This window comes from Leptinotarsa decemlineata, unplaced genomic scaffold (genome assembly GCF_025532065.1).
Source record: "Leptinotarsa decemlineata unplaced genomic scaffold, Ldec_3_MD MMD2_tig00000218_RagTag_RagTag, whole genome shotgun sequence".
Lineage (NCBI taxonomy): Eukaryota > Metazoa > Arthropoda > Insecta > Coleoptera > Chrysomelidae > Leptinotarsa > Leptinotarsa decemlineata.
In genome coordinates, this window is record NW_027412545.1 from 1,048,728 (window position 1) to 1,062,256 (window position 13,529).

Here is a 13,529-nt window from a genome sequence, read left to right on the forward strand (position 1 = left end):
GATCTCCAATAGTTCTCATTCATTTTACTTCTATTAACATATTATACGTTTCCTTTGAAGGTAAGTAAAATCGGAGAACGTAATTCTGATAAATCTTTCGTATGTGGAAAACGAGACTCATTCCATTTACTATTCCATTTCGGAATCCCGACAACGAATAACTCATGTAAATGATTTGGGGATCGCCACCAGTCTTTCTATATGGACAAGTAATGTGTTATTCCTGGGAGCTAGTCGGATGCCACAGAACTAGTTATTTATTTTCTTCAGTGAGAGAAGGCATTTCAATCTTCTTTGTAGTTTATAAGAATGCACCTGCCTCTGGAGTTGAGAATCACAGACCACCGCATAGTCTGGGCTTAGTATCTGTGATTGCTGATTTGCAGACGTCTCATATGTTCATATGTATCCATCGCAGCCGCTCTTTGATTTCCTCTATCCACTTAACCAAATGGCGAAGAGAATAACATATCTGAGAGTGATTTCATACCCAAAATAGTGTCATTGATGGAGAATCCGTTGCACCCAAGAAATTCTGACACCACTTTATCGAGAAACATATCTGCTAGTGTACCACATTTTTTTATTAATGAGAGGAACAATCGAGTATAATTCAACATCTAATATTATTGGCCTGTAGATTCTTCACAGTGATGATACATTTCTGAATTGAGTTATACATCACCAACTTATTTTTTTGTTCTTGATATCATCGGCATCGACTACATAGGTCATTAGCTTCATGTCTTTGGTAGGCAATGTTAATAACTCGACTATTCGCAGTCCGTCAATCATGTAACGTTGCAGAATCATCCCAACTTCAACTAGATAAATTCTCTCGAGAAAATTAGACTCTATCGGAAAATCCAATCCCCTCTACTTGGATTGGGACTGTATAGGTATCAGCTAGTTGACAGTTGAAGATATTATGTTAGGGGTCATTACCAGAATGCCTTGACAGTGTCAGTGATTTGCTATGCTCCACATGAGCCTGTCTTGTGCAATTTGCAATTTAATTATGTATGCCGTATATCTAGTCTGTGTATTCAGAAAGAAGTGGATAGGATATGTGCCTGGAAGCATTTTTATGGCCGCTGAAGGTGTGGTGCTGATGGTACTAAGGATGGCCAGACAAAACTTGCTCTGTACACAAGAGACCTTCGCAATGGAATCAATTCCAAATGAGTGTCCAGGATAGGTTTGTAATCTCCCCAGGACTCTGTATATTTCAGATCCGCGACAAATGATATTGCTTCACCACTGGATGAAATTGAAGTAAAACCATTCCAATGTCTCTTCCTAGTGAAGATGACTACCACAGTTTTGCTGTGTCCATAGTTCAGTGTTTTTGGAGGATATTACAGACTTTCTTTTTTGATGGACTCATTGTGAGGATGAAAATATTATCTGGATAAGCTTACAAACTTTTTTTTTCTGTTAAGGACAGCAAGCAGAGGATTCATTAGGTGTGACCACCTTCCTTCCAGAGAGAAAACATATTTGTCCAATTTTGTTTTGATTGTAATTACCTCAGTTTCATCAAGTTCAATACCAACAAATTATGTTTTCTGAATCACCTCATCAGCATCTTCTCTTGGAAATTTGTTATGAAGAAACACTAATTCTGTTTTATGAGAAAATTTCTTTCCGCTCAGAAAATTATCTCAGATGAATGTCATCGTACAAAATGCCTATACATTTGAACTCTCCTAGCAACAAGTTTCTGACTGTTATTTACCAAGTCAGGGCCGTCAACCCTCAAAGTATTTAGTGAGGGTTGATGGCCTGCATCTTCGGTCCCATTCTCATGCAAATCACGAAACGGAGACGTTTAGCAGTGGTCAGTGACGTCCCCTTTGCCGTATCCGAGTGCATTGATCCAACCTGTTACCATTATAACTATACTTCTTTATGCTGCTGGTGGTACATTATCTTCGGAAGATTCTCCATTCCACCAGTGTCTGATGAAAGGGTTATGGTGTATGGAAAGCAGATGGTGTATATGAATAAAATAATTATTTTATAAAAATTTTGAATTGAGGTTTAGAAATAATTAATTATTGCAGGATCACGATAAAATATAAAATTAAATGGGGTTACTTGAGAGATAAGCACTTAACTTTTCAGTGAATTGAAAGGGAATATTGGAAGAATAAAACCCCCTGATTACGTTCAACATGGATTTTCATCGAGTATTTGTTCATTGAGCACTTTTGTTTTCTCTCCACATTTGTGAATAGGTTCAACTTCTAGAATTAAGATCTTGTTCTGGAAAGTAAAATATCCGGATCATTAAATATTATGAAAAATGAGAAAAAATACTTTCCATGTTTTAACCATTTTTATTTGTAACTAACGTTACTGCAGTTTCGTTCTATAAGGACATTTTCTGAAATCTGTTTGAAATCTGTTTTTCCGTTAATCAGCTGCCGCCCCCATACGAACGACAACTCTCAGAAGTTGAGAAACTTGTGCGAGCTAAGGACTAACGAGGTCTTACCTTTAAACGTGTGATTCCTAACACGAACTAATACAATAAACTTATAGGCTTAGTTACAAATGAAAGTGGTAAAAAACATAGAAGGTTACCTATCTACAAATAGGGAAAATATATAGTCGTTGATTTTAGATCTTTGTTCCCACAAACAGAAAGATTCTGATGAAAACAGTTTTGAAGCGGAATGAAAAGCAATACCCAGTTACGGCGGTTTGAAAGAATAAAAATCAAAACTGATTATTTAGAAGTGGAAGTTTCTCTTCAATTGGGGACGTTAGAATACCCTGCAGGTGCGGTATCAGCAGGAGCTTTCCAGTTATTTAACTCTCAATTCTGTCAGCAAACCCAGGAGAATAGGTAATGTATTTAGGAAGTGACCTTTAAGAGCATATAATTTGCCTTGCACCAAATTCTTGGACAGGAGAATCAGAACCTGCACCAGGAGAGAAAACAAACCAACCGAACCAGATTTTTCGGAAGGTTGCTATAATCATTAAGATGGGAATCTTGCTCCTTGAACATCCGATAACTTCAATATCGACAAATCAACTGGAATCGTTTCAATATGCCATTATGGCTTACGTAAAGGATATTCCACCAGCTGGTTCACAGGTACGGTTACAACACTGCACATTCTGACCTGTATGGCTATAGGTAACTCGAAAGGATCAGAAGAGCCTCTCCTGTTTGGCTGTTTGGTGGGCACAGTTAGTATCCTGCAGTCAAGAAAGTGTCTCTTCCTGACCTGTTTTAAAGGATTTCCAAGCCACAAATCCGTGTTGATAACGGTAAAAATGTTGATTTCAGGTCCACAGCTTCCATCTCCAGTCTCTTAAGTCTTAGAAAATTTAAATTACTAATTGTTGTGTGGAGTATAAAAATCATAACTGAGTATAGTGTGTCCAAAAGGACTATTTAGGGTCATCTCTGATTATTCTATCTGCTAACAAGTCATTTTTACTTGAAAATTATGTAAATTTGAAAAAGGCACCCCTATTTTCATGAATACAACAGGTTGTCAAATTCAAAGAATAAATTTGAAAAATATCTGTTTACATTTGAAGATATTTTTTCAATGATTTGGAAATTTGTTCTGTGAATATCAACCTATCATTTCAATATCATAAGGATATTCCGGTAGATATTAGGTTAGGTTCATATCATTCATATATCATATCATTCAATTCTAAAATATTTTACCAACCGAATATATCATTCAAGTCTGTAATAGATTTCGTCAGTGGTACTAACTCACTTTTGAGCGAGTTTATAACTTGCTCAGAAGACACAGCGGTTAGCATTAAAAGTTAGTGTAGTGTGAATTGCGAAGCATTATTTTCACGTTGCCCATTCAATATTTGTCTTTAAAAAGTTTTCCTTGATTTATTTAATTTTATTTTTATATTATTTGGGATGTTACAACTTTCAATACAATGATGGAGAAGTAGAAAGCCAATCAGACAATCAATGAAATATTTCTGGACATCCATTGTATATCACTCAATTTTATCTACCGTGGTGGAAAAGAGAAGTGAACAATGTGCATTTACGGGATAGCGGCAATGTTCTGTGTGGGTAGTGGGTTCTTAGGAACAGGTAGACAACTGTCTGGCCGGCAAGGTCATTTCTCTAGCCTGAACCATATACCTGAAGTAGTTATTCAACCACGGTAGGGTCTCATTTTTTGAATGGATTCAGTAACTGGCATATGCAATTAGATGAAGACATTGATTGAGGGGATATTAGAAATATTGATTTTGATATATCATTGAAATCGGTTGAAAAGAACTGAAAAATAATATTCAGTTATTCACCTTGAGCTCCTCGGTACACAAAAATTGTAGCCGTCACCCACTCGCACTGCCTCGCCTTTAGGGACACTCATTCGAGTATTCGATACGGCGATTACTATTATTATTACCATCAGTAATTATAGCTTCAATGAGGTCAAAATCATTCTTTTCACAAACATTATTTGTGCAATATTAAAAAAACTGTATCCGTTGAATGAAATATTTTCAAAAAGATAACGACCTTTTCAACTTTTTTTACAGATTCCATATCCAACATATTGAATTCAACTGCGATTGATATTCTCAAACTCGACAAGGTAATTGGATTTTTTTTGCTGAACTTTTCTTGCATTTTGAAAGGGAAGGTAATGTCTCCGTCCACAGACGAATATTCTATACTTGCTTTGCAACAATCTTTGGAATATCCGCTTAGGAAACCACGCCATATTGGAAAAGTAACCACTTCCAGTGGCCTCTGGAATCACAGAATTTTCCAAGAGAAGCCAAATCGTCAAGACAATTATATTATACATAAACATGATAGAACTGGCAGATAATTAATAAACATCTATTATAACGTATTCAAAAACCACTTAAATGTGAGATTTTCGCTTGACAGTTTACAAAACCGCAACTCGTGTTTCCTGGTTTTCTAAACTTAAGTATTTCAGAAATCATTTTTCGAATCTTGCTAGTCTGAAAGTTTGCAGAAGTTCAGAAGAAAAGTTTTCAAGAGTCCAAAAAAATTGTAATGGTATAAGTCTATCTTTTAAGGATAGTTCACTATAGCCAATTCAATGTTTAAAATAATGCCTGAAATGAAATGAATAAAAACTTCTTTGTTCAATTTCTACTATTACTACTACTACTAGTTATTTTATTTCTACGACCGGTTTCCGGTTTTACCCTATTATCAGGTATAAATCTAACATGTGAAATCTGAAAACTCGGTAGTATTGGAAGTTTTTAAGTAAGCTAGAAGGAGAGGCAGTTAAATGAACCAACTACAAAATTCAACACTGAAGATTATAGAGGTTGTTAAACTTATAAATTCAAGAGTCGAGGGCTACATCGAGTTGCTCAGTTAAGGGTATATATTTCGAGTCTTTAATTGATTTGTTAATTTCCATGACTTCCAACAAATTCATTTCCTTCCATTTATAACATATATGTAGGATTTTGAGATGATCTTCACTTATCTTGTGTTTTGATACTTGTAGATATTCATATATATTGTAGATTTTTTGACCAAACAGACGTGGTCACAGATTCTTACGTAAAAATGTCTACCGGTTCGGCCTGTATATACTGCAGAGTATTCGCCACACTATTCTATACAGGGTGTTAATTAAGTATGTACCATAAATTCAACAGACGATTCTTTAGGTAAATTTAGGACGAAATGTTCATATAAACATGGGTCCGCAAATCCTTCGTTCTCAAGATAAATATCTTAAATATCCTTTACCTGATTTTATTGTAATTCGGCAATAGTATTTATAACATTGAGGAGCTAATTTAGCCCGAACGTATGTCAATTTATTAAGTCCAGTGGCGTCTCGAGCGGGATTTGAACGAATATTTTTGACTTAAAATTGTACGCCACTGACTTTTGTGCAATTTCTATCATTTCTTTGGATTGATCAATTATAAATACAACCTTTTTGTCTCTTGAATTTTGTTCGTATCTTGCTTAGTTTTTAAGAAAAAAAAGTCGACCTAATTGCATATCCCTCTGGACCTCACAAGGAATACTATGGGGAATTGAATGTTTCTTTTGGAAATCATCATTTTTATAATTTTTCATCACTAATTATGTAACAATAACAACAAATATTAAATAACATCAACATCTAGACTAACGAATTGCACTGATTTAAGTGTTGGAAATGGCCTCCTTCGGCTTCAATACAACCGTCTAGCCGCCGCATCATTGAATTTCGCACTCTTCTGAAAATACCATAAATAATAATCGAAAGGGTTGCCGTGGAAAACGATTGCAGCATTTGATCAACAACTTGACAGTTTTTGTCAACTTTATAAGCTTTTAATTTATAATTGTTATAAAAAGTGTGTTTAGTGGTTATTTTTCGAGTCATTTTTGTAAAACATGGTTCGATTTACTAAAGTGAAATGGCAGATATACATTTTTGTTATGGAATGGCTCACGGAAACTCGAATACTGCAAGACGCATTCACCATGGAAGATTTCCTCAGCATGTAGTGCCTAATAGAAGAACTTTAGTACGTCTCCATGCACGACTTTCTGAAACAGGCAGCTTTAAAAGATCGACGGTTGTCATTGGGAGGCCTGCAACGGTACGAACAGTTCAAATTGAAGAAGCTGTTTTAAATGAGATTGAAGTCAATCCTCATACCAGTACTCGGAAAAAAGCTGAGGAACTGAATATTACCCATGTCACAGTGTGGCAGGTTTTAAGAGCCCAGCAGCTATATCTTCATCACATTCAACATGTGCAAACTCTATTGCCCAGTGATTTGCCTGTAAGGGTAGCTTTTTCTAATTGGTTACGCGGTAAAATAAGTAGAAATCCAGGTTTCCCAAGTCGAATATTGTTTACAGCTTGTTTTTTACGCAATTCAATTATTAACTTTCACAACAATCACATTTGGGCCGAAAACAATCCACACGCCTCGACAGAAAATAATTTTCAAGAACAGCTTTTTTTAATATTTGGGTTGGAATTGTCGGTGACCATCTCATTGGGCCTCACTTCCTTCCACCCAGACTTAATGGAGAAGAATACCGAGGGTTTTTAGAATTTGTTTTACCTGGACTTTAAGAAGAAATTCCAGTCATGGAAATATTCCGTATGTGGTACATGCACGATGGTGCTCGACCACACTTTAGTGTAGTGGCACGGCAATTTTTGTTTGGATGAAAGTTACCATAATCGCTGGATTGGGAGAGCAAGCCCTACACCCATACAACAAGCCATACAACATTTCGTCTTGAAATTTCGTCTTGTTGAATTTATGGTACATACCTAATTAACACCCTGTATATACCTGATTTTTTTATACTATTTCGTTTGGGTTTAGCATTGAACATATAATGTGCCTTCAGTGTGACTTCTTCATTTATTCACATCTATAGTGGTGACCTATTGTTATTATTATTGTCATATATGTTAGTGGAACTCGACTATCGACAGAAATTTAATGGGGCTGATGAATTTAATGGGTGGGTGGCAATGGGTAGCTCACACCTATTCAAACTCGACCAAATAAATCCAGCTACCCAACAAACCCGACTACTTCATTTGGTAAGTGATCATCCATGTCAGCTAGCAATAGTGGAATCTGTCAAAAGCTCAAAACCTTATGGTGAATCATTGGTTGAGCTGCTCAGCAAAAGTTTATTTCTTCTCCAGCTGCTTACTTATTTGGCGCAAGGTAGATTCATAAAATATCCTGATCTTGTGGAGACGATAAGTCAATTTCTACCTTCCAGATTCGTGAACAGAATCAAGATTTTGAAGATTCGAGAAGTCCTCGATCTGGATTCGATATTACTGGGATGGTTCAGTCCTATGAAGGATCTCATGAGTAGCTATGGCTACTCATGCTATGAGCTATGTAGCTCTCCAACACCAAACCGTTATTTTAACACCTCGGCACGTGTTTCGATCACTAAGTGATCATCTTCAGTTTGATCTCCTCCTGAAGATGATCAATTGGTGATCGAACCACTTGTTGAAGTGTCAAAATAACGATTTGGTATTGGGGAAAAAACTCCAGTAATATTCATTACTTCACCAAAGGTTCCAAACAGTGCATCACAAGTACTAAAAATTACATATTTCGCATTATAATTGGAAACAATTACCTATCCATCACATTTTATGATGTTCGCTCCAACTTCGGAAGAGGAATGAAATACTCTGAAAAAAATTTCGATTTTCAATTGTGGAATATCATTGACTTTAGGTCGATGATGGTCACTATCTCCCACTGATGAGTGGCTAATAAGCCCGAAACCGGTCTGCAAGTGTGCCCGTTCCATAATTGAAGGTCGACTCTTTCAATTGTATTGCCAAATGCATATGCCGGAAATTTTCTGTGAAGATTCCTGCACTGACGCCTGTCGGATATAATCCAACCCCCTTCGTGGTATTAGCCAGGGGAGTAGTTGTTTTCTGATAGGCGTTAGTCCATTAAACCTACTGTGTAGATATATAGAGACTGGCTTGAACGTTTGAAGTTCCATTTGCTTTAGATTTGTTTACTGCCAGTCTTTAAGCATAGCCCACTGATTAATAAGAAAGTTTTTCTTCCTTATTCAGAGGAATCGGGCAAATAACAGATATGCAGTTGGTTAGTACCTAGATGGAGTGACATTTTGTGATGTTCGCTTCAACTTCGGAAGGGGAATGAAATACTCTGAAAGAATTCCGATTTTCAATTGTGGAATATCATTGACTTTAGGTCGATGATGGTCACTATCTTGCACTGATGAGTGGCTAATAAGCCGAAACCGGTCTGCAAGTGTGCCCGTTCCATAATTGAAGGTCGACTCTTTCAGTTGTTTTGCCAATTGCATATGCAGGATATGCGTTAGTCCATTAAACCTATTGTGTAGGTATATAGAGACTGGCTTGAACGTTTGAAGTTCCATTTTCTTTAGATTTGTTTACTGCCAGTCTTCAAGCTTAGCCCACTGACTAATAAGAAAGCTATCCATTTCATTATACATAATGGAATTTCACAAGAGGTTTCTGGAAAACAAATATGAAATGTAGTTCAGTTTTAGAAAAACAGTTGAAATGAGTTATTGTTTTCAAAAGTAAATGCGATAAAGAGCTGAAAGTACAATCGAAAACCTCAATATCGACCAATACAGAATCAATACTGACCAACCATTTGGTATCTCCTCAATATGGTATCATGATAGACATAGAGAATACAGACCAGAAGAAGGTCACAGGTCGATTCCAGAGCTGCACATTTCGGTTTGGATAGTTACAGGTTACCTGTAACGTGTAAGCCAGAACAGCATCTTCTGGCTTATTGTTGCATTCAGTACCTTACAGTAATGAAATGATTTCTCTCTGAACTTATTTAGTTACCACTAAACTATTGAACGGAGTCAACGGCCTTGACTTTCTTGATGCACACAATACCATACCACGACTCGGATCAATCATTTTCCTCACCATACGAATATATGATATCATCAAAACATATTTCGCAAAACATATCCCGCAGAGATGCTGAAATCATCCACGATATAAGTTAAGAATCAGTAATCTAGCATGTTGTGGAGCTCCTGTTATGAGATTGTTTGTGAGAATTCTTCAGGTACAAACAGATGATGAAATCGAGAAATACTGAGGAAACGATGAACTATCTGTTATTTTTTCAATCTGCATTGACTCAGAACGGGAGAAGAACAACTTGTTGTTGAACACAAAAATTGTTTCAAAATACGCTAATTTCAAAATAATTCCCACTAAAATGTTCAACTTGTTCTTACTTACAGTATTTGGAAACTTCAAAAAGAGCTATAAATTATAAGGTGAAATTAGAAACGGATTCGCATGCAAATGCACTTGAAAAAGCTTATGTCTTAGCGAAACATGTTGTGATATATTTTTCAAATAAAATTTGTGGCGATCAAATCGTGAGGTGTAGTTTTTGAAATCAAAATGGTGAATACGATTCATAACAAACTGGATAAGATGAATATTAGTGAAAAATAAATTGATGAGGGTAATTCAATTTCGAACAAATAGTTGAAAAGATTTTTTTTAAACTATATGAGATGAAAAGCTAAAAGGAACAGATGGCTCGAAAACCAAAGAAGGCTCAGGATGTGGAGTGTACTCCAGATCACTAATCCTAAGGATTAAGTGGGGAATGGGAAGAAATACCAGCGTGGTCCAAACAGAACTGGCTGGTATCTCAATTGCCACAAAAGAAATAACCAAGAAAAGAATTTCTGGCAAAAACATAACAATCTGCACTGATAGCAGACAAAGCACTATCAGCCTTAAAAAGACAGCGTGTTACTTCAGGGCTAGCACTAATAACATTATCCTGAGGTGGGTTAAAGGGCACGACAGGAGTAAAGGTAATCGCATTGCCGACTCTTTGGTCAAGGAAGCGGCTGAACTAAGAATTTTAGGACCCAGTGGCACCCACGGCCTGATGACTTCGACAATTGCGGAACTAGTCAAATGTTACACCCATGCTCAATCTTTAAAGAGATGGGATGAAATCAAAGGATGTAATCTTGCCAGGATCACCTTGGGCGACCCTGGGAAGCTGGCGCCGAAGAAATATCTGGTGATGACCAGGAAAAATCTACGCCTTACAGTAGGATTTCTGACTGGCCACTGTCAGCTAAGGAAACACCTACATAATATGGGGCTAGTAGACACACCTCTATGCACGATATGTGAACAGGAAGATGAGACTGTCAGGCATGTCCTGTGCTAGTGCCCGGAGTTATCGTCAATAAGAGAGTGTGTGTTCGGCGAGTATTGGCCTACACCTGCCGATATAAAGGAGATGTCTCCCAGCGACCTGTCCACCTTCCTGTAAAGGACAGGATGGACGATGACCTAGGAGGACAGCTCCTCGGGAGGATGTACAATGGGTCACATGTGGCCTAAGTGCGTGGGCTTACACTCACCCTCCCTACTCTACAGATACAGAAGCTAAAAGAAAACCCAGGACAACAACGAAAAATGAGGAAATACATTAAGAAGCATTGGTTTTTCTAACTCATGTCATCAACTTAGAAGGGTCTTTTAAACCTCAGCTAGCCTTCACGAGTACGTTTACAGGAAACGCAATCTAGCTATTTGAAGTATTTCGTATGAATATATCTAATTTATCAAATACTCATAATCGGTTCCTGATTATTTTGTTCAATTAACACATTCCCTATCAAATTCTGAAATAATCAGAATATTTCTGTTCTCGTTTCACAGCTACTGTGCATACTATAAAAATACTACTAATCACAATATGAAATGTAGATCAAGGTTATATGAATTGTTTCACTACAATGATAATTATGGATTAATTTATTTCTCAACAGATACGGGACAAAAATAAATAGCCTACAAAAATAAATTACGAAATTGAATAGTAAAAACTCGTCTCTACTGATCAAAGGTGATTGTGGAATAATAACACCAAATGTTTTTGGTAGATTGATGAAATATCTTTATCTAGTTCCGCTCAATGCCATTATATTTATTTAGGTCGTTGTTTCAAAAGATTATGTATATTTTTTATCGAGTTCATATGGGTCATATTCATATTGAAAATAATTAATTGCTGGATGTATACTGTAGGGAATTTTATTTCATTCCATATTATCTTTGTTAACTATGTAATTGTGCATACCTTGGATTCAGATTCACATGAAAGTGTAAATTACGCAATATCCAATTAATTTTCCCAAGTACAGCCAACATGGAAACACCAAAAAATGAGAGTATCTTCATTTTGTTCTACCTACATCTAATGGCATGTCTATTGCATTAATGATTTGACCAATGGAACAGAACCATTTATTCAAAATATGTAATTGATTATCTCGATAATAATATGTTGAATGGAAAAAGTGTATCGGAATACCAAAAAGTGAACAGAATTGAATGTTTGTCGAAGTTTATACTTCGTCCAATATTTATAGGCTCTTGATAACATCTAGAATTTTTTTTTTCATATAATTATATAATAGATTAGAGAGAATACATTAGATAAAGTAATAATAATAATAATAATAATAATAATAATATTTATTTCACTTGTTGAACTAAAAACAAATATATATAGAAATATAAAACAACAAAACATACAGATACTTAACTGTACATATAAAGGTAATTAACATTTTTTTTATCGAGAGTAACTATTAAAACTCGTCAACGGTATTTTTTAATTGTCTTTTGAATATGCAGATGTTCATTGAGTCCTCAATAGAAACATCTAGCTTGTTATATAATTTGGGCCTAAGGTATAGGTGACTCTTCTGATAGAGGGAAGTTCGGTGAGGATTCGCTATCAACAACTCTCTAGCTCTAGTTGCGTATGGGTGGTCTTGCTGGTTTGCGTAAAATTTTTCTTTATTCTTATAAACGAAGTGACACATCTCGTATATATACAGACCAGCAACTGTGAGTATTTCCAGCTCTTTGAATGAGCCTCTACATGAGTGTCGCCATCCCAAACTAGCAATTATTCTGATCTCGCGCCTTTGTAAAATAAATACTCGTTCAGGAGAGGAGCTCATACCCCAATTCAAGATCCCATAATGCAAGTGACAGCCAACAGTTGCATAATACAGATTTAGGAGAACCTCTCTTCCGCAATGATTCGACATAAATCTCAGTGCATAACAGTTCTTTCGTAGTTTATCACATAGTGAATCTATATGAGGACCCCAATTGAGCTTATGATCTAGAGTTAGCCCTAGCATTTTTCTTTCTGGTTTAGATATCACCTCTAGTTGGGTATCTTCATATATTTTAAGAGTTTCTGTGGTGTTCTGCAATGAGAATTTGACTAATGCTGTTTTGCTGATATTTAGTACTGAATGATTTTTATCAGCCTATTTCATTATTTTCTCATAAATGGATTCTGTTTTTTGGGAAAGAAAGTTTTTGGCTTTCTACTACTCCATCTTGTTGTTTCTGCAAGTGCTAATGTATTACAATCAGTGACCAGAACATTTGTATCGTATGCATATGCAACTACATGTACCTTTGAAAGAGTACTTAGGTATTTTATCAAGTCGTTCGCATAAATAAGAAAAAACAGTGGTCCGAGTATAGACCCCTGTGGAACTCCTTGCTTGCAGGCCAAGGACTGACTGTGAACACCTTGAATTATCACTGTTTGTGACCTGTTCTCTAGCTAGGACCTCATCCAATCTTGGGCAACTCCACGAACCCCATAACGATGCATTTTCTGGATTAGTACATAGTGATCTACACAGTCAAATGCTCTAGAAAAATCGATGAACAAACCACAAATTTGTAGTTTGTTATCCACGGCTGTTACTACGTGTTCTATGAAATCATACAAAGCTGTTTCCGTGCTTTTATTTTGCATGAAACCATGCTGGTTTGTCGAAAGTAATTCATCTTTGAGGAGAAACGATAGTAAGTGATTTTTAATATTCATTTCGTATGACTTGGATATACTAGAGAGAAGACTTACCCTTCTATAGTTCTCATAGCTATTTGAGTCTCCTTTTT